Below are 21,069 nucleotides of genomic sequence, written 5' to 3' on the forward strand. Positions count from 1 at the left end.
CAATAGTAAAACTATCTGAAAATCTTTTGCTCCTAGCAGATCTCTTGCCAACAGCCAGCTCCCATTCCCCAACCCCCCTCTTCCTCCTCATCCTTATCCTCATGTGGTGTAAGTTCGAGAACCTCTTGTCGACCCCTATTCAAAAATCTGGGAATTCTGACATTGCCCTCACAGTGTATATTTTCTTTAATGTCGTTTGTTGTTAGCAATATTAGCCTATTCCCAAGAGTTAACAGCTTTCACTCAGTTAATACTAGGCATAAATCAAATCTGCATGTAGAATGCACTTCCTTGACTCTTGTGCAGAAAGGAGTGCAGTATTCTGCTGCATCCATTTTCAATAAGCTACCACAAGAACTCAAAAATCTTAGCAGTACCCCAAACTCTTTTAAGTCCAAACTGAAGAGTTTCCTCAAGGCTCACTCCTTCTATTCTGTCGAGGAGCTCCTGGAAGAGCTAAAAAATTAAGAAAATTCCAGTGTTACATTGTTGATTTTCTTCATTTAAACTTATGACTTGTCACCTGAATATGTTTTTTTATATTTCATTTTATCTGTTTCTAATATCGTGTTATAATTTCATGTATTGACTCGTTCCATGACCATGGAGACTCCTCCTTAATTTGGTCCCACGGAACAATAAATAAATAAAGAATTCCTTTCTAATCATGTCTCCACACAAACTGTGCATCTATCTTTTTGCACCAAAACCGTAACTACTGCTCAACTCAAAATCATCAAACTTAACTTCTCACGTCTCTCTACCTCCTGACAGTCACAAATCCCTAAGTCATCAGGATTACAAACAACAGCTAAATCAATGGTGAATATCACTTTTTTATGTTTTTAGCCATCATGACGTTTAGCCTTTTATGATTCAAGAATCTCACATAAAGTCATCTGCATTTTTAAGTCATAAGCTGCAGGCCGCTGTGGACAAGGGAGATGAAATAACAATTATGGAAAAAGCTGAAGTGCATAAATATTTCACATCTACTTACTCATTCTTTTTTTTCCAACTATATTTCTACAAATGTCAACTGTATTCCATATTCCCCTAAAAATATAACCCACTTATGATGTTAGGTTCAGTTTTAACATTTTCTCATTGTGTCAGGAGTTTCACAGCAATAAGTCAAGATAGGTATCTAGGAATATGAAAGATAGCTTGTAATACTCTCTGATGCTGCACCTGTCAGCAGTCTAGTCCCTGCACACTCCATCAGACAGTGTTCGTTTCTCTCCCCACCCGTACACTACTATCCTTTCCCCTTCCCCTTTCCATTCCCCTTCCCCTTCCCCATCCCCACACCCTCCAGATCGCTGCTTGCATCCGACATGACATTGCATTCTAGCCCAAGATGCTGGAGTTAGCAGTCATGCGTGTGCGAGGTGTGCTTGCTTGTGTGTGTGTGTGTGTGTCTGTGTGTGTGTGTGTGTGTGTGTGTGTGTGTGTGAATGTTTTGTTCGTGTGTCTCTCTCTTTACTCATGAAGGCTGTAGCCAAAAGCTACATGCAAGTGTCTTTTAATCATGCCTGTCTGCAACTTGATGTGTTGTCTTTACAGTAAGTAGAAACCTATCTTTTCCAACACTGTTGTTGTTACTCAAGAGCCAGAAGCCAGCAGTACACGACTGACCGTTAGATATAGCCAAGCCAGAATTATTGGAGGTTATCTACTTGCCCAGTCAGTACAGATTGCTACTGATAGGACCTCAGTGAACAAACAGTTGATTCGCATGTTCAGAAGCAGTAGGTGAGTTTGCAATGTAGTAATCAATTTCTGCATGTTGATGTGGCTCTCAAATCATAACAATACATAATTGCTGTGTTGGGCACTTCAAGATGGTAGCCACATAAAGACATCAACCAGATAGTACATCCCAGAGAGCAACTGGTGATATTACCCTGCAGTCCAAATTGTGTACCAAACTTTTTGTTGGATGTGTCTCAAAATACAGGGATAGTTCAGACAGGTTGCCTTGTACATTACAAAACAAATTACAGGTAGACTGCAGAGTGATAAATATAGAATGTCTGACCTAAGCTTCAGCAGCAGCTGAGAATACAAGCGTTAAAGATCTCAGGACTGCTTGATGGATTCCGAGATGATGTGTCTGTAGGCAACAGCACCAGGAGCCTAGAAAATTTTATTACTAAACATAAGTGGTAAATCCAACAGGATGAGATGATTTTAGGGGCAGTACCCATAATAACCAATGACAGGAAGCAGCAAGTACTGAAAAGTAGATACAGAACATTATGTGTCATATGTTGTTCAGCCAAGTTAATGCAACACCTGTCCATAAAAACTGGCAACAGCTGTGATTTCAGAGGTAGCATACTCTCCCTAAGTATATACATTTTTACCTAACTATATATTACCTTCAAACTTCTCTTTTCAAACGGTCTTTCATGTCTCATTTATTTTGAGTCAGAAATTTTATATCTTTGCTGGCTATTGGTTTTCCTACAGATTGCTTAGAGTAATGTAGTAAACAAAAATCTGAACTTTGTTTTGTTAACACAAGAAAACCCTCTTCCTGTCAACAGGTCTCTAGCATGCACAGTATTACTTCATAGGCAAACCTGTGAGCAGGACTTGTCTGCAACTCAGACAACTAAAATGTGGAATGTTTAAAAATGAGTGCTAGGGACCATGTATATTATGAAACTGGGATTTCCTCTGGAGTTTCCACTTACTTATGCAAAGGGTCTTCCAAGGGTTTTCCTGAATTTGTTTTAATTATAACAATTAAAACATTGGAGATGACAACAATGAAATGGTTTGGTCAAAATTAACTGACACTTAGTATGGCTAAAAGATGTAGTTGAGTCATCAACACACCTCAGACTCATTTTCATTTCACTTATAATTAAAAACTTTAGAAAAAAACTCATTTCATTAGTAAGGATGTTCCCAAGTGAGTTGGAGAGAACTTAAGCATCCGACAGTAGATATTTCTGTTTGGGTGATGGACAAGACAGTTACTGGAAAATGATTCCGGAAGTCTTTTCTGGAGCTTATCTAGTGCAAGAAGTTTAAAACTCGCCAATGGAAAATTATATTAAATATACTGATAACAAACAGGGCTGCTCTTATTGAGGATGTTCACATAAGTTAGTTAGTTAATTAGTTAGTTTTATGTTCCATGGATAATTTGAACAATGAATTGTAATGATGTGGAACAGTTATTTCACATACACATCATGTCTCTACTTTTAAATATAACTACATGCTTAACACTTCAAAAAAAAAATAACACTGAGATCAATGATCATGATGCAGTTGTTACTAGAATAGTCACCAACTTACATAGTATCACAAAAACAAGGTCCAGTAAACTAAATCAGGAGAATGTCAGTTCATTTCTCACATAGGAACTGGAATAACTTAACATGGCAATGAATATGCAGTGGTTCACATGAATAACTGATTAAGGCACAAAAAATTGTGCACCTAGTAGAATCATAAAAAATGGTAGATTTCTGTCCACATGAAAAGTAAAAGTTTGTTCTGCAGCCTGCTCTGTACTGGGTAGTCAAACTTTGCATAAGCCACAGTTTGTTATTGATCATTTATACTGGTAGACATTTTTAAAGAGGTACATATGGTTTGAAAATTTCTGCAGGAATGTAGTAAATGGATGTTCACAATAAAATTTGATTTCTACTGCTTGCTAAATCATTTGATCATATCATTTTATCATAGTGTTCTTTCATAAGATACATGTTGCCTGAGATTGTTTGATTCAAAAACTCCTTACCAAGCTCACGATGAGTACGTTAATGTTTGAAAACAGAAAATACAATCAAATTAATAAGGAAAAGTGTATTCTTAGGTCTGCTGTGGAAGTTGCAAACTGTCTGCTGAGATCTGACATATGTGTATAATGTATATGTGTATGTGTATAATGTGGGAAGCTCTGGCATAATGTCAATAATTTAGAAGTAAAGAAGACCACTCACTGAAGAGAAGGAGCACTGATTCATCGACAGGTACACACAAAAAAAGAGAAATAAAACTTGCTGGCTTTCAGATTAACCCTTTGTTTCCTGACATAAGAAAAAATTTACTTTTTAACATTTTCTTTGCAGAATTTATGCTATTGTGGCCTCAAATGACGGTAGGATTTTTTGTAAAATTTTATTTTATTTTTCACAACTTTTTTCTTTCCTGGTACTTAGAAGTACCGTCAGACTCCATGTACAGAATCACAACATGCGCAGAAAAATGCTCCAATTTTTATAACTTGTACCTTATTCCACATAAATATTAAATATTTTTACATTAGAAAATTAATTAACCGAAATATGATATTTCTGAATTTTTTTTTTAAATTTCGCATAAATTTATTCTAGAGCAACTTCACAATACATAGTAACTTAGCTACACATTTTTGACAGTATATACATATCACATATTTAGTGTTAGTGATACCTCACGAACTAGAAGGAAACAGTTCTTTTTCTCATTGCAGCACAAATACACTTTACATTTACTACATTGTGAATGTGGTCTCGACTGAATTTTATTTTTCGCACACATTTCGCATCGTCCTCTTTTACAACTGAACACTAAAAAATGGTTTCCTCGCTTGCCAAGACGTACATCCTTCGGAACAGAAAAGTTATCCTTCCTTCTCTTTGGGAGAGTTATTTCATCTTTACCAGAGTTTCTCTTTTTGAGATTTGGCACTTGCTGTTCATTCATTAGCCCTAGTGCCACAGCACACCTGAATTCCAGCAGTGGCAGTGCCCCATGTAGATAACTGAAAATGAGGTAAGGATTGACAAAAGCAATTTCTATTGCTCCCCAGAAGAAACGGTGCCACCATTTCTTTGATCGCTTGTCAAGACCATAAGTTGAATGTAATCTGTCTGCATGATCCACACCACCCATGTTTTTATTGTAATCACATACAATAACTGGACATGGTATAGTCATACTAGTTCCATCTTTCTGTTTTCTTGTCACTACGCTCTGTTCAATGCCATGGAAGTTTGACGCAAAATATACTACTTTATTTTCCTTCCATTGAAATACTGTTAGGTCTAAAGATGACTCTGTGATTTGATTTAGACATTTTTCTTTAGGTAAATTCCCTGGCAAACCTTTCCTGTTTGTTCTAATTGTTCCACAGGCAAATGTATTTACCGATTTCTGTGTGAGAAAAAGTGGACAGAACAACTAGTGAGAGGTAACGCATTGTTGCTACAATAGAGTGTTCGCACAACCTGACGGTACTAATAAGTCCGCTTTATATTTTCCACTTTATCTCATTCACTTGTAACGTAATGCTTCAAACTATTATAAAAAAACAAAGAAGGTAAGTACGTACAATGGAAAACTAACGGAAGTTTCAATAAATTGCGCACAAATTCAGGCAACGCCATGGAAACAAGCACATACAATCTTCTGTTTTCACAGCAGCGTGCGAAAAACAATTTCAAGCTCTGACCGCCAGAGAGGTCTATGTATTGCACAATAACATCTATGAAACAGTAGAGCAGAGTTACTGTTACGTACCGACAGGCTCTCAGATCACGAAACTGCACCACGAGAAAATAATTAGAGTCAAAACTTAGTGGTACTTTTAAGTACCGTCAGGCAACAAAGGGTTAAATTTTTTTTTCGGGCTCGAGTGCGCGCGCGCGCACACACACACACACACACACACACACACACACACACACACGCACACACACCTGTTCCCCTACATTTCTAGATGGACACATTATACTGGGATTGCATTTTGGCAGGTGGACTTGGGAGGGGGGGGGGGGGGGTGTCATTTGGGGTGGATAAGGAAGCAAAATTTATTGCAACACCCTGCAACAAACTCTTTGATCCTAACCTAACTAGGTGCTAAATAAGTTCTAATTTTATTATGTACAAGACATGTTTTAAACAACAACACAACTTTGCTGATTGCTTGCTGATTCCGTACATAGCTAACAAATCTTCTGAAATTATGTTTTCAGATCACACTGAGAAATACATATTCTGAATGTTGAAACCAGATAAATCCATTATCCCACATTTTGCTACCACAAACTGAGGCTCTATAATAATTAGAGCTCAAAGGTGTGTAGATCACGCAACTAATGAGGAGGTATTGAATAGGATTGGGGAGAAGAGAAGTTTGTGGCACAACTTGACTAGAAGAAGGGATCGGTTGGTAGGACATGTTTTGAGGCATCAAGGGATCACAAATTTAGCATTGGAGGGCAGCGTGGAGGGTAAAAATCATAGAGGGAGACCAAGAGATGAATACACTAAGCAGATTCAGAAGGATGTAGGTTGCAGTAGGTACTGGGAGATGAAGAAGCTTGCACAGGATAGAGTAGCATGGAGAGCTGCATCAAACCAGTCTCAGGACTGAAGACCACAACAACAACATGATAGGATAATAGGTATCATGGGGAACCAACTCTTTTTGTTAATTACAAAAGTGTATCACATATGGACAAAGCAATCACCTATCCAATATCAGAATCCAGTCAACCACTGTTTCCAAATATATAGATCATTCAACTAATGTTAGAGGATAAAAGATAATATTTTAGACATTTGAATGGATCCCAAACACAACAGTAAAATAAAATACCAATCAGAATATTAATTTCTCCATAACTTTGTATATATAGCAGTCTTACAAAATCTAAGACCAGTTTTGGAATCAGTACAATAATTTCCTTAAGGTGAGACACTTCACACATCATTCCACATCATGGATGGAATAGCTGACTCTATTATTGTTGCTACCACATTTGTATACATTCCAACCAATTTAATATGCAAGTGACAATGTCTTTTGTATTAAAAGTATTATAAATCAAAATAGTGCTTGCCACCCAGCCACTATGGAATACATATTTTTACTTTGTTTTTCTGACCTCATATCCACTAAACTAGTGGGTAGAGGCAGGTCAATAAAGGGATTTTTGAGAGGTGCCAAAGGCAGTTCAGAGTGAAATGACATGGGATACGTTATGTGACCTACAATTTGTGTATATTTTTGTGATTTTCTGCCAAAGGTAAATTGGCAACAGTGAAGCAACATGGCCAACATATGTTGCTATGGATCTTGTGAAGTAATTTCCATGAACTATGTTTACTAATTTTGGAATCTGAAACACAAAAAACAGTTTAGGAAGTTGGTTAACTGATATATTTTTACAGTTCAAGTTTGATACAATCTGTCACAAATATAGTACACAGTTCAAAAGTACAAACTACAATAATAATCCAATATAACAGCAAATAGTTTCATACATAGAAAAAAATCTGTGCACAGTACTACAAGTGAAGATGAAAAAAAGGACAGAGTAGATGGTGGCAGCCACATAAATAGATAGCCATAGTGAAAACTGCTGCAGGAGGTGTGAGGGGTGATGCTTGTGCAGATATCCTGCACAGCAAATTTAGAGTGGTGCCTCTCTCTGGTGGTTGAGCCTCACAATAGCCATAGCATAAACAAGCAAGCTGTAATGGTAAACGGCTGGTGGTGCTGGCATAAATGGCTTTTGATTCCTGCCAAAGGGGATGGTAGACATGTTGGTTACCACAATCTGCCCCCCTTATGGCAGCAATGACCAATGTTGTATGGTTTGACCTTCACTTGCTCAGATGCAAGGAGTTTGCTGGACAATCGTGACATCCATGGAAGAGTCAGAGGGGCAGGTAGGTTCAGACAGCTCCCTGTCAGCCCACTTGAGGGCATGTGGCTGGAAGAAGTCCAAGTGGTGGTGGTACCTTGGTCAAAGTGATGGAGAGGAGGTTTCCAGAGAGCACTCCATTTCCATGTCTGGCTCACAAAGGTTATGAAACCTCAGTTGAAGGTGCTGCTCTGGAAAGTTCGGCAGTGCTACTGCTGTGGCTCCTCTGACATCTCACCCTCAATATATGAATGGAGGAGAAGAAGAACGTCACAAGGCTTTGCGAGGAGCATCATGGAGTGTGAACAGAGACAGAGGTGGTTGGCGACCCTGCTGGAGGAGTAGCTAATTTTGATGGCAGGTCACTGTCCTATCATCCATGTTCAAATTGAACACATGGCAGTCCTTCTGCTGATGGACAACTGCCAGGATCTATTTGCCCTGGCACCAAAAATCCCATGCTCACACTCAGGTGCCTGGCATGTAACATGGAGATGGTGGAGCAGGTGATGTAATTGGTGCTGGCAACAGGAGGTGCTGGACTGCACAGGGCCAGCAGCCATTGAACAGCCCCTCTGGACTCATCTCCCTAATTACTTAGCCATGTACAAACTCAGAAAAAGCATCATCCATATGCAACTCAGTGTATTTCTTCATCTGGATTTTGAAAGTGCAGACAAGTCACTCAGCTTCTCTGTTGAATTCAGAGTGGAAAGGTGGTGATGCAATGTGTTGAATGCCATTCTTCCAGTAGAAAACGCCATAAAGCTGTGCCCAGAATTGGAACCCATTACCTGACACAGTTGTGCAGGGAAGGCCTTGTAAGGCAGAAATTCTGGTGAGCATCTTAAAAGTGGCCTCCGCACTGGTGGAACACCAGTTTACAATGCAGGGAAATGTGCAGGAAGCATAAACGGCTACTAACCAGGTGGTGTCCAGAAGGGGGCTAGCAAATCAATTTGAATTCTCTACCAAGGTTGTGAGGCATTGGCCAGGGTGAGAACAACTGGCAAGGCATTGTCTGCTGTGCTTCACATTTATGACACTTTCGAATGAGATTCATGATCTGCTTGTCAATTCTGAGCTAGTAGATATAGCACAAGGCTTGCATTTGGTATCAAGCACACCCCAAGGTCCACAGTGTAGGAGATGCAGGATGTCCACACAAAGTGGTTCCCGGAGGACCACCCGTGCAGCATTCTGGTCTGTTTGTAACAAAATGATCTGGATTTTGAAAGTGCAGACAAGTCACTCAGCTTCTCTGTTGAATTCAGAGTGGAAAGGTGGTGATGCAATGTGTTGAATGCCATTCTTCCAGTAGAAAACGCCATAAAGCTGTGCCCAGAATTGGAACCCATTACCTGGCACAGTTGTGCAGGGAAGGCCTTGTAAGGCAGAAATTCTGGTGAGCATCTTAAAAGTGGCCTCCGCACTGGTGGAACACCAGTTTACAATGCAGGGAAATGTGCAGGAAGCATAAACGGCTACTAACCAGGTGGTGTCCAGAAGGGGGCTAGCAAATCAATTTGAATTCTCTACCAAGGTTGTGAGGCATTGGCCAGGGTGAGAACAACTGGCAAGGCATTGTCTGCTGTGCTTCACATTTATGACACTTTCGAATGAGATTCATGATCTGCTTGTCAATTCTGAGCTAGTAGATATAGCACAAGGCTTGCATTTGGTATCAAGCACACCCCAAGGTCCACAGTGTAGGAGATGCACGATGTCCACACAAAGTGGTTCCGGAAGGACCACCCGTGCAGCATTCTGGTCTGTTTGTAACAAAATGATGCCACCCACAAGAATGAGTTATGATGACGAAAATAATGCTGTACGGGGATTAGACTTCGAACCCAGCCACCCCTGCAGGATGTAGCAAAATACTTGCTGCAATATTGTATCCTTGTTCACAGGGTCAGTGATTTGAGATCTGGTGATGGGAAAATGGTCCACAGCTTGCTTGGCCTCATTGTCCTAGTGTAAACAAAGGACCTCAAGTTGAGCAAATGCTGGTTTTGGCCCCATCAGGAGAGACAACAGAGCATCAGCAGTTGCTTGCTAATTAGTGTTTTGGAAATGTATCTCATAGTTATAACTGCTGAGAATAAAAGCTCATTGCTGAAGAAGTTGGGCTGTTCAAGGAGGCAGCCAGTGTGAAGAGTGTATCAAAGTTTATGATCAGGATTAAAGTGGAACCTGGCTCCACAGAGAAAAAGGTGAAGCTTTTTTAATACAAAAATAATTGCTATCACTTTCTATTCTATCTGGAAATACTTCTGCATGGCATCAAGCAATTTGAGAGCATAAGCAATTGGCTGTTCAAAGTCGCTGGCATCACAGTGCTCTAATACAGTGCCCAAGTCTCATTCAGACGTGAAGATCACCACCACCAACTGCTTCCTGGTTGGACAGTAGCAAGCAAGGTGCAAAGATTAAGGCCAGTTTGAGAGTCTGGAATGCCCATCTGTCGACCAAGAAAAGTAGATGTCTTTCTTCCTGAGATTGTTCAGTGGGTAATTGACCTCACAGCAATGGGGATGAATTTATTATAATAAGTGATTTAACCAAGAAAAGTTTGGAACTCCTTCAGGCTGGAGGAACAGAGGAGTCTTGTGAACACTTCCCCATGCTTCTTCATATGCTAAAGCCCATCTTGAGAGAGAATGTGGCTGAGATATTCCACTGATGGCTGAAAGAACTTGGATTTTTCTAAATTACATTTGAGGACAGTGGCTTGTAGAGTGCACAACAGTTTTTGGAGGTTCTCTAAATGTTCCTCGATTGTGCCCCCAGTGACAACAATGTCATCTAAATAACTAATGCATCCTGAAACATCAATAAGTAACTGTTTGAGGAACCATATAAAATGTGGCAGGGCACTGGCCATGCCAAAAACCAAATGTTCAAAGATATAAATGCCATGCAGTGTGCTGACAACCAATAACTTTTACAATTCTTTGTCAAGGTGCAATCAAGTATGCTTCAATCAGGGCAGTTTTTGAAAAACATTTCCCCCTCAAGAGCATGGCGAAAATTTCTTTAGGCTTTGGAATTGGATAAGTATTGACTTCAAACAGAATTTACTGTGACCACAAAATCACCACAGAACCAAAGTTTTTCTGAAGGTTTCTTCATGATCACCAATGGTATTGCCCATTCACTGACATAAATGGGTTCAATTATGACAAGACTGATGACCACAGTAGTTAAGTCCCATAGTGCTCAGAGCCATTTGAACCAATTATGACAAGGTCTGTCAATCGGTCCAACTCACCATTTTATTGCATCACCCACTGCTAAGGGTATGGGTCCTACACAAAAGAAACGAAGGTGTACCGATGTCTTTAATGTGATCTGTGCTGTGAAATTCAAAGCTTTGCAGACGTCTCTGAAAAACTATTTGAGTCCTTATTACAAATGCCTTCTAGCTCCTTAACAGGTATCTGTTGAAGGCAAGGTTCACTGAATCATTGATGGCAAACCCAAAAGTAGAAAAGACATAAAGCTGAAAAGATTTGCCATGTTTACCCTGTGAATATGAGGAAGGTAAGGTGCTGTACAATCATTCTTGTAAACCACCTAAATGGTACATTGGCCTTTGATCAGAATCTGTTGCTTGTTATAAGTCACTAGCCAGTGAACCATTGGTTCTTGCAACAGTTGGCCAAGCTGGATGTACCTATGAAACTTCAACAAGGTAGCTGATGCTCCCGTGTCTCCCTACAGTTGAATATCTCTGTTACACACTGCAAGTATAATGAACAATTTCTTGGGTACCACCACTGCAGCTTGAAAGTCTGAGGTGATGACATTAATATCCATTTGTTCTTGCCAAGGGGAGCATTAAAACAAGGAGACTTCACATACAGAAGCAAAATGCCCATCTTTATTGCAGGTTATGTATTGTGCCCACCTGTGGGAGCAGTTATCATGGGAATGCTTATGAGAACATCTAGGCACAACAGAAGTGTGTGTCAGTTGAGGGGCTGAGACTTCACACCTTGTTTGCAAAGCAGAGCCAGAGGGGGGTGATGTTTATATTCTATGTTACCTATTTCACCTACCCCTTCATCATACTCTGAAAGCCACCTAATGGTGTGTGACAGAGAGTACTTTTGTACCACTGAGGCCTCCAACTCAGTTCCACTTACAAATAGCACATGGGAAGCATGACTGTTGGTAGGCCTCTGTATTGGCTCAAGTTTCTCAGATTTTCTCCTCAGGGTCATTATGTGAGACATACGTGGTGGGAAGTAATATACTCTCCAACTCTTGCTGGAAAGTGCTGTCTCGAAATTTCAATAGTAAATCTCTCCATGAGGCACAACACTTCTCTTGTAACATCTGCCAACGGAATTTGTTGAGCATCGCCGTAATGCTCTCATGATGAAATGTGCTGCTCTTCGTTGGAGCTTCTCTATCCCTTCCGTTGGATCTTCTCTATCCCTTCTATCAGTCCTACCTGGTAGGGGTCCCAGCTTGTCAACCAAGCTGTACACATTACCTGTGTAAGACTCAACAGCCGCCATGTCTGTCTAAATTCTAAATGGCACTGGTTGCCTGGGAGACTTTGAATGATTGAGCCAATTTCAATACCTCCTCCAAGGTGGAGTCACCAATTGCAAAGCTTTTGATGTAGTCCCTTGTATGGGACTACACCCATAATACCATCCTGAATCAACTCCGCATACGATTCCTTAAGGTTATGAGTAACAAAGTGGCACTTCCTACCGAGACCGTGTAATTGAGCCACCCACATGCTGTACGACTGGTTGGGCTGTTTTCTACATTGACAGAATTCCATGCATGATGATACAACATAGCAATGCTGGTGAAAATGAGTATTTAAGAGAGCACACATTTCACCAAAATCAATATGGGCCAATTCAGTGAAGGGGGCAAGCTTGCAAGACAAAAAGAATAAATTAACAGTCATTGTGTCTGTTACCTTAAATGCAGCAATACGCTGCTAGAGTTGCTCCTCATATAGATCCCACTCTTCAGCCATTTCATTGTATGGAGGGAACTGCAGTGCCTGCTTAGGCAACTGGTTTGAAAGCAAACTGGCCCAAAAGGTCCTCCTGGCACTTCTGTTCTTCCAACTGCTGTTGCAAGAACTATTGAAAAATTACTGCTGTGGATAGGATTCATGGGAGGTGATGCTGTGCCAGGTCCATGTTCACCCAATGTAGCTTCACCCAATGTAGCACTACGTTGGACCACTACCATCATCACTTACGTTGTAACTCACAACATAAATAATAGTGTGGCAAGTCAGTTAGTAGATACACCTCACAATTCGAGTTCAATACAAGTGTCACAAATGTAGAACACAGTTCAAAAGAACAAGCTGCAAGAATAATCCAGTACAACAGCAAACAGTATCATATGCAGAGATTGGTCCATGCACAGTATAGCAAGTGAAGACAAGAAAAGGCCTGAGCAGCTAGTTGCAGCCACATTAATAGATGGCTGTAGCGGAGCCTCAGGCAACTCATTCTGGAGGAGGTTCCGAGTGACCAGCAGCATGGACATTCTGCACAGCAGATTTGCAGCAGTACCTCTCAATGGTGGCCAAGCCCTGCAGTTGCCAAAGCAGAAAAGAAACGGGTCCTAAATGCGACCAGCTGGCAGCAGTGGCATCAATGGCTTTCAATACAATGTCTGGTGAAGTGAGTCATACCCCTGTGGGTTAGTACAACTGATAAACCACATACTCAGAATAAATGATTCTACTTATTTATTAATATTTGGAACACAGTCCCCTTAGCACAAGTGAAACCAACATAACTCATAATTGTAATGTCATCATATCTTCAGTGTGAATGCTTGTTAGATCCAACATCTTGCAGGAATCATACACGATTCTGCAAACAATCAGGAAAATCAACTGGCGGCATTAAGGCATTAGTGTGTGACAAGTTGGGAATTTGGGTCAGATGTGAAGTGTGCTCAGAAAGCTGAAGCCATTAAGATGACCACTCACATAAAGCAGGAAATCTGGGTTTGAGTCCTGATCCAACACAAATTTTTGCTTGTTGTCACTGAATTATTTCAATGCCTTCACACAGCTGACATCAGTATTTCTTTTTCAACAAGAATATACAGCCACAGGACGATGACTTTATGGCATCTGTTCCATTGAATATGTCAAAAAGAACGGACACCACAGATATAATAGTAATATTTATGCCTTTGTGGCATTTCATGATATCTTCTGTGTGGATGCACACTAGGCTCGATGTCTTGTGGAAATCATGGAAGGTGCCATGAGCAATGAGGGAAATAGGGAGGAGGGTGCTAGGGCAGTAGTGTGCAAGAAGATGGGAATTTGGGTCGGCCGTGAAGTGTGCTCAGATAGCTGAGAGGTTAAGGCGGCCACTCACATGAAGCAGGAAATTCGAGTTTAAGTCCCAATCTGGCAAAAATTTTCACTCGTCACCATTGAATTACTTCAATACTCTGATGCAGCTGACATCAGTATTTCTCTTTCAATATGTATATAAGGCTACAGAATTATGCATTTCCAAAAGAGCAGACACCACACATACAATGGTAATACCTACTTTCATTTTGTAGGGAAAACCACTCTTGAAAGTAGTCCAAATAAGGAGTGGTTTATGCATCGAGTGAAACCATAACACAATATGGGTCAGTACTAGTACACAGCAGAATTTCAGTGAGTGGCATGCAAATACAGCCACATACTGCCTTTATACCAATTCATAAAATGCCACACTAATTTCTATTGAGCAAGAGTAACAGATACATCAATCTTCAAAAAAAGTTTATGTGGTATAAATGTTACATTTACAGATACACAAATGATTTTTTGGATGTGATACAGGATGTATACGTGGACAAGGAAAAAGAATTCCCAGATTTTTCCCGGATTTCCCAGTTAAAAATAGACTTTCTCCCGGATGAAAACACACTTTTTCTGTGTTATTAAGTGACAGTATATTTTCCCTCAGAACTGTAAAACTTATCAATCCTTTGAATGGTTATGTTTTTATACATGGGTGTAGAATTTACCAGCATTTTAGAAAACGAAACTCAGGGAAGAAAACTCCTTTTGGACAGATTTTTGATGAGCAGCAACATGTACACTGCATATTTTCATACTACAAAAGTATAAATTCAAATTCAACCAAAAATCTGCATGTTACTTTCTGAACCATTGTAATCGAGATTGCGATGCGCTACTGTAAGCCAGTCATAGCTCATGTCACATGATCCCACCAGCCGATGACAGTGGATATTCAGACCACAGGACACATTATGTAGTCAGCTAATAGCAACATCACTGCTAAGTAGTGCGGATACACAAACACGAAAAGTTAATGTTTTAAATTAATATTCAGTGTTGCTACAAGAAAAGCAAGTATTTCACATATAATTTTGGTCTCTAAGGTTAATAAGCTGCAAGAGAAACTAAGATTTCACATATAATGCTGATTTTTTTGCGTGTGTTACGCTTTAAGATATATCACACAAATGTGCCAGTAAAATTTTCAGCCATGTCCAGTGACTTGTCCTTAAAGTTTTCCACAAATAAATTAGCTACTGCAGAGGAGAGAGAGCTTCTCATAGCACTACATCAATCTGCTCATAATAACGACGTGAATGTCTGACCTTCTGGGCTCTAAATACATCTAAATGGCTCGTCATCAAACGCTCTGTGATTTAAGTAATTCATTGTACATTCTCGCACATAGTTCAACTTGTGTAAAAGGAAATTTACTTTGAAAGTAACACTTTTCAAACCATCATTCAGAATATTTTCCCGCGACCTGTTAGGAATAGGTTCATTTCACTAGTCGTCAGAGAACGCCAGATAACAGGTGCCACCACACTTTGGCAGCTGCTATGATGCAGGAAGCCCGTATGTCCGTATGTGTAAAACATTAAAAGATCTTACATTATGTCATAAAAGAAAAAAGACATCAGAGGATATTCCAAGAGCATACTTAAATAGTACATTCGTATTTCCAGATTCCCAATGAAGTAGTCCTTGACCTGATATTAAACTTTTCAGTATGTGTTTCAGGACATACATTTTCTTGGAGTACCAGTACTGTATTAATTCATTTTTGATTCTTTATTATGGCATAATGCCATACATGCTAGAAGATGAAAAAGTGCACTTGTAAAGCAGCGAGCAGTTCAAGTTAGCCAATAGTGTGGAACTAAACACTTTGTTTCAAACACATTGACTGCCTCAGTGTAAAAGATTAATAAAAACCAAATTTCTTTATCAGACCGACAAGAATAACTTCATTGTATTACAAGGCGATTAATGCATGCTTGTCAGAAAAGTGGAAATAAAATTAAATCTGAAACTAATAACTTAGACTAGCCTTCCATAATTATGTGAATGGATTTTAATTCACTTGATAGTTCCTGGCCACAGCAATCCATTTTATTTTCATTTGACATGAGAGAAGTAAACGAAGAGGAAGCAGCAAAATCACTAAATGTAAACACGGGTCACATGGAGACTATACACTTCCCCACTATAACTCAGACTACTCTGAGCATCAGCCCCGGATCTATGATATATCTGAACTGGGGCAATACTAAGATAGTGGCGCACCCTGCCCTCCCCCTCCCCCCCCCCCCCCCCTTCCAGCCCCACTCCCTTGAGCATTTGAGATACGACATCAAATATTTAAAAAAATTGAATTTTCAAAAATATTTTCATTTTATAGTGCACATCTTTCTGAAGAGTCTGATACATAAAACATATATGTTTGAAGAAATGAAAGACATGTTATTGGGCCTTAAGTGTGCCAGAGTGCAGTGCCACTCCTCTTCACACAGCATTTTTCTATCACACTTCGCTGTATTTCGCTCCATGGAATTGAAACGTGTATATTTTGTACTGGATGCCATCAAACTACATTAAAAAAAACTAGCAATTAATACTGGATGGAATTATTTGTAATTGGGAGAACAAGAACCCTTCAGAAAATCTGCACTCTTTATTGCCTGTTAGCTAATAATTTTCTATTTTGGGTGACACAAAATTAAATATAGGATACATAAAACCAGTAAAGACAAGAGACAAGCAGTACAGTACACATTTCTCCAATCCTTAGCTCCTAGCATTGTTTTCTCTCTAATCTTGCTACAGCTTTACATGGCATGCTTTCCTTTCTGCGAAAGAATCTATTACCTCATCAAAGTTCGTCAAATTTTTTGCTACATGAAAAATCGAAATATTGTTGTCTAATAGTGCGTAAGATGTTAATACAAATAGTACCCAAGACTGGTGTGGTTTCTCAATTTGATTACGTCTATTTTGTCACTGTCTGCTAAATAAAAAAAATAGGCCTTTGTAACACTGCAGAAATTGTAACACACACCAAATAAACAAGACTGTTTTGCCACAAATGGCCATTTTTATAACACTACAGAATATAATTCATGAAGACCAACATAAAATGCCTATTAGGCCTACTACAAGCAAAAAGCTTTGTGTTAGAAAATAGTTTCACATTTCATTCATACGCTCCAGTTTCTCGAGAATGAGATCAAAAGGAGTAGTACGAGATTTTTATATGAATTTGGAATCGTCAATTTCTTCCCTAATTTGTGTGATGTCCCTGTTTCTTCTCCTTTCTCATTCCAACAAACAATCTCGTCACGACTAATTCTGGAACTATTCCTGCCTCTGTCAAAACTTATTCGCCGGTTAACTTGACTAACCCTGCCAGAATCACCGGTTTAGTTATCCCCGATTACTCTCAGGTTAGGTGTTGTTATGTTCATACTAACCATTTTCCGTGCTACTTCCAGAATATAACTTAAGTGGCTGCTAGATGGGGACTGTACAATTGGCCCTTACTAGTGTAGCGATCTGGCCAAAAAATTTCTGACAAAATTTCATTTTCCTGGTGTTGCAGCCACATGTCTTAAGCATTGCTTCATGCAGTGGAGAATGGCAAAACAGAGGGAGCCGGCAACCGAGGCGTTGAGAAGTTTGTGTGGCACAGATAGCCTTGCCGACAGAAGGAGCCTACCAACCAGCTGATGCAAGGACACACACAGACCGAGTGCCGAGCGAAGCCTGGAGAGTGCTGAGTAAGGAGAAGTGAGACCAGCACGCTAAGTTACGCTGCAATATACTGCAGGAGTAATAACAAAAAGCTACCACCGAGGGTAAAAAACGTCCTCCTGCCGGATATAAATAGTGGAGCACAGGCAGCAACAGACAGAAGCCATAAGGAAGCAGTTCGGATCTGAGGATGTATGTGGTCCATGTCCGAATGTTCAATCTTCATAGGTGACGATTCTCAAAGTCTGTTACAGCTCGCAGGAGTCATCCGTTCCAGATGTCAACTTCCGCTCTGGAGGTAGGGCCGAGTCCGGTCGGCACCATGGCTCATTAACTACAGTGAGAACTTCCAGCAGGACCGGCCACAGCGGGGTCTTGGTCACAGGCGCCGTCGGTGACTGACGCCTGGACTTCACGGCAACCCGGCCCACGGCACGTGAACCGTCCATGACGGAACCTCGCAGACATCGCGACTTACGGCTTCCAGCCGCCGGTGCTGCAGGCGTCGGCAGCTAACCTCACGGTGATGAGTTCATCTCAACCACAGGGCATCCTGGGTTCAGCGGAGCACTGGTGGCCTGAGGCTCCCAGTGCGATCAGCAGCGCGCGTTGCATGCATTGTCAGAGAATCTACACAGCAGCAGCCTGGCGAAGGGATCCACACGGCTGGGCAGCGACGACGAGGGAGAAATTGTAAAGAAAGTTCAATAAATAATTGTAAAACTCCACGCTGTCTCAGTGTTTGGCGCAGCCACTGTGTCTGCTAACAAGTACTGCAGAATCCGTAACAAGTGGTGTCAGGTGCACTCACGCCAGGACTTTGACTAGCACCGTGCGGAGCAACCAAGAAACACCGAATAGGGTGAGTCCAGCAACTGCCTTCTCTCTATGTTTTCTGTGTAGCTAGACATGTCGAGAGTAACGTTAAGGGATGTGAGAGTGTCATTTGAAAGACCTAGCAGCCCTGTAGACTTATCATAGTTTCGTGGGAATGATAGTCACGTTAACTTAGTACCATCTAAATGCGTAGTGTGTGGATTAACAGATCACGTCGCTCCTTGCAATAAATTTGTCAGATGAAATGTGTTTGCAAATGGCGAGGTTACGGTTAGTAGGTGACGCAAAGACTTATGTGGCATACCACGAAGGGTTAAAGGATGCTACTACGTTCACAGAGTTGGCTGAGGGATTATTGCAAAGGTTTAGGAAACAAAACAGTGCCAGACTTTTTAGAGAAAAATTGGGGAGGATGATGCAAAAAACGTATTAAACGGTAGAACAATTTTCAGACAGAATTAGGAGAATGAATGCACACACGTATGAGTTAACGCAAGATGCGAGTGCAAATGAAGTTCTATTGAAAGAAGCAGAGAATAGAGCTTTAGACGCAATTTTGCGAGGGGTCTCATCAGATTTTTCACGCTGGATACGGATGGAAAATCCAAGTGACATAGCAGCAGCAATGCGCATAGCTACACATTTGAAGGAAGTGGATAGCGCCACTAGAGATCGCAATGACAAGAAAATTTTTTCGTCTTCCAAAGAGTGTTACTGTTGTGGGAAGCAAGGTCATTTTAAGGGATAATGTCGGAAACCACACTGTTTCAATTGTCAGAAAATAGGGCATAAGGCACGGCAGTGTAAAGCCAAGAAACAGGTTAATGATACAGCAGGTAAAAAACTGTTAAACGGAAAAGGGAGTGTTCCTGCCATCGGGAGGCGTTCCCAGTAAAAAGAGGTACTCAGAGAGTGCACGAAGAGGCAGATTGTAGTTTGATGGTTTGGATAAAAGATAAGTGGCAAAGAGTTTTAGTGGATACTGGAGCGCATGTATCAGTTGTCAGTGTGGACCTCATGGACAAGAAAGGATTAGAAGCTCCGAGATACAGATTACGCGCAGTAGGTGATAAAAAATTAGATGCACTAGGGACAGCACAGCTCAAGTTTAAGATAAGGAACGTGTAGTTCCGGGAGCAAATGGAAGTGTTGTCAACTGTGGGACAGGGATTTTCAGCGATACTTGGGTTGGACTTTCTGATTAAACATCACACCAAAATTGACCTTTTCCAACATACACTGGAACTTGATGGGAACTTGTTCTCAATGGGTACAGCTGTTGCAAATGTTCCAGAACCACAAGGTGCACCGATAGCTGAGGTGATACCAACTAAACTGCGTACAAGTGCATTAAAGGTGATTTCATGTGGCAAAGTATGAACAGGTACAGGGAAGTTGATCTCCGTGGATGTCAATGTGCCACAGCAGGGGTTATTCTTGGTAGAGCCACTACCGAGTAATGAGGTTTTAGACAAAAACCATTGCTTTATTCGTAGGAGTGTATCATGGGTAACGGACATAAATGGGCAGTTTATGGTTCCGGTGAGTTTAGATAACTTTGGGCGGGATGATGTCGATCTATCGAAGGAATTAGTAACAGCCACAATAGAGTTAATGGATGAAGAGGACATTGATAGTTTGAGGCTAGACTATGATGTAAAGCAAACCATCAGTATGTCTGCACATCATGACAAGGTAAATCATTTGAGAGGAAATGATCGTTCGGGTATGGAAGCATTATTACTAAAGTATAAAACACTGTTTGAAGCACAGGGTACGTTACCTGCTACACCGATAACACAGCATCGTATTCCGACAGGGAATCAGTCTCCGGTGTATCGTAAGCCATACAGACCACTGAAACAATTACACCCAGTAGTAGAGCAATTAATAGAGCAACAACTGGAAGATGGGATAATCCAGCACAGTAATAGTCCTTGGTCTAGTAGCGTGGTCCTAGTTCTGAAGAAGACACCGGACGGGTCGAAAAAATTTCACTTTTGTTGCGTTTACAGACATTTGAATGAACGGACAGTGGCGGATGTATATCCAATTCCAAATATCACAGAAACGTTAGACAAGCTGGGGCAGTGTAAATTTTTCTCCACTACGGATTTGCGAAGCGGTTATCACCAGATTGAAGTATGTATGGAGGACAGGCCAAAAACAGCATTTATGATGCATTGTAGTCACTTTGAGTATAATAGAATGCCATTTGGCCTAAAAAATGCTCCAGCAACATTTCAGAGGTTGTTGGATGGAGTCCTTCACGGGCTGAAACCTAAAAAATGCATGGTGTATCTGGATGACATTGTAGTTTTTTCAAGAGATATAGAGCAGCATGTGGAATGGTTAGAGGAGGTGTTTAAAAGATTAGAGGCAGTACTGCTAACATTAAGTTTGGACAAATGCCATTTTGCACAAGCACAAGTAAATTATCTCAGGCATGTTATCAGTCAGGATGGAGTACAGACAGATTCTCGTCTCACTTCTGCAGTATGAGATTTTCCG

General features: G+C 40.6%; 1 protein-coding gene across 2 annotated transcripts in view; it reads right to left on the bottom strand.

The window, feature by feature from the left end:
* Positions 1 to 21,069, bottom strand: part of LOC126412402 (serine protease svh-1-like) — a 467,630-nt gene that overhangs the window by 358,027 nt on the left and 88,534 nt on the right. The gene's annotated exons all lie outside the window — the stretch shown is intronic.

The sequence above is a fragment of the Schistocerca serialis genome, chromosome 1 (genome assembly GCF_023864345.2).
Source record: "Schistocerca serialis cubense isolate TAMUIC-IGC-003099 chromosome 1, iqSchSeri2.2, whole genome shotgun sequence".
Classification (NCBI taxonomy): Eukaryota; Metazoa; Arthropoda; class Insecta; order Orthoptera; family Acrididae; genus Schistocerca; species Schistocerca serialis.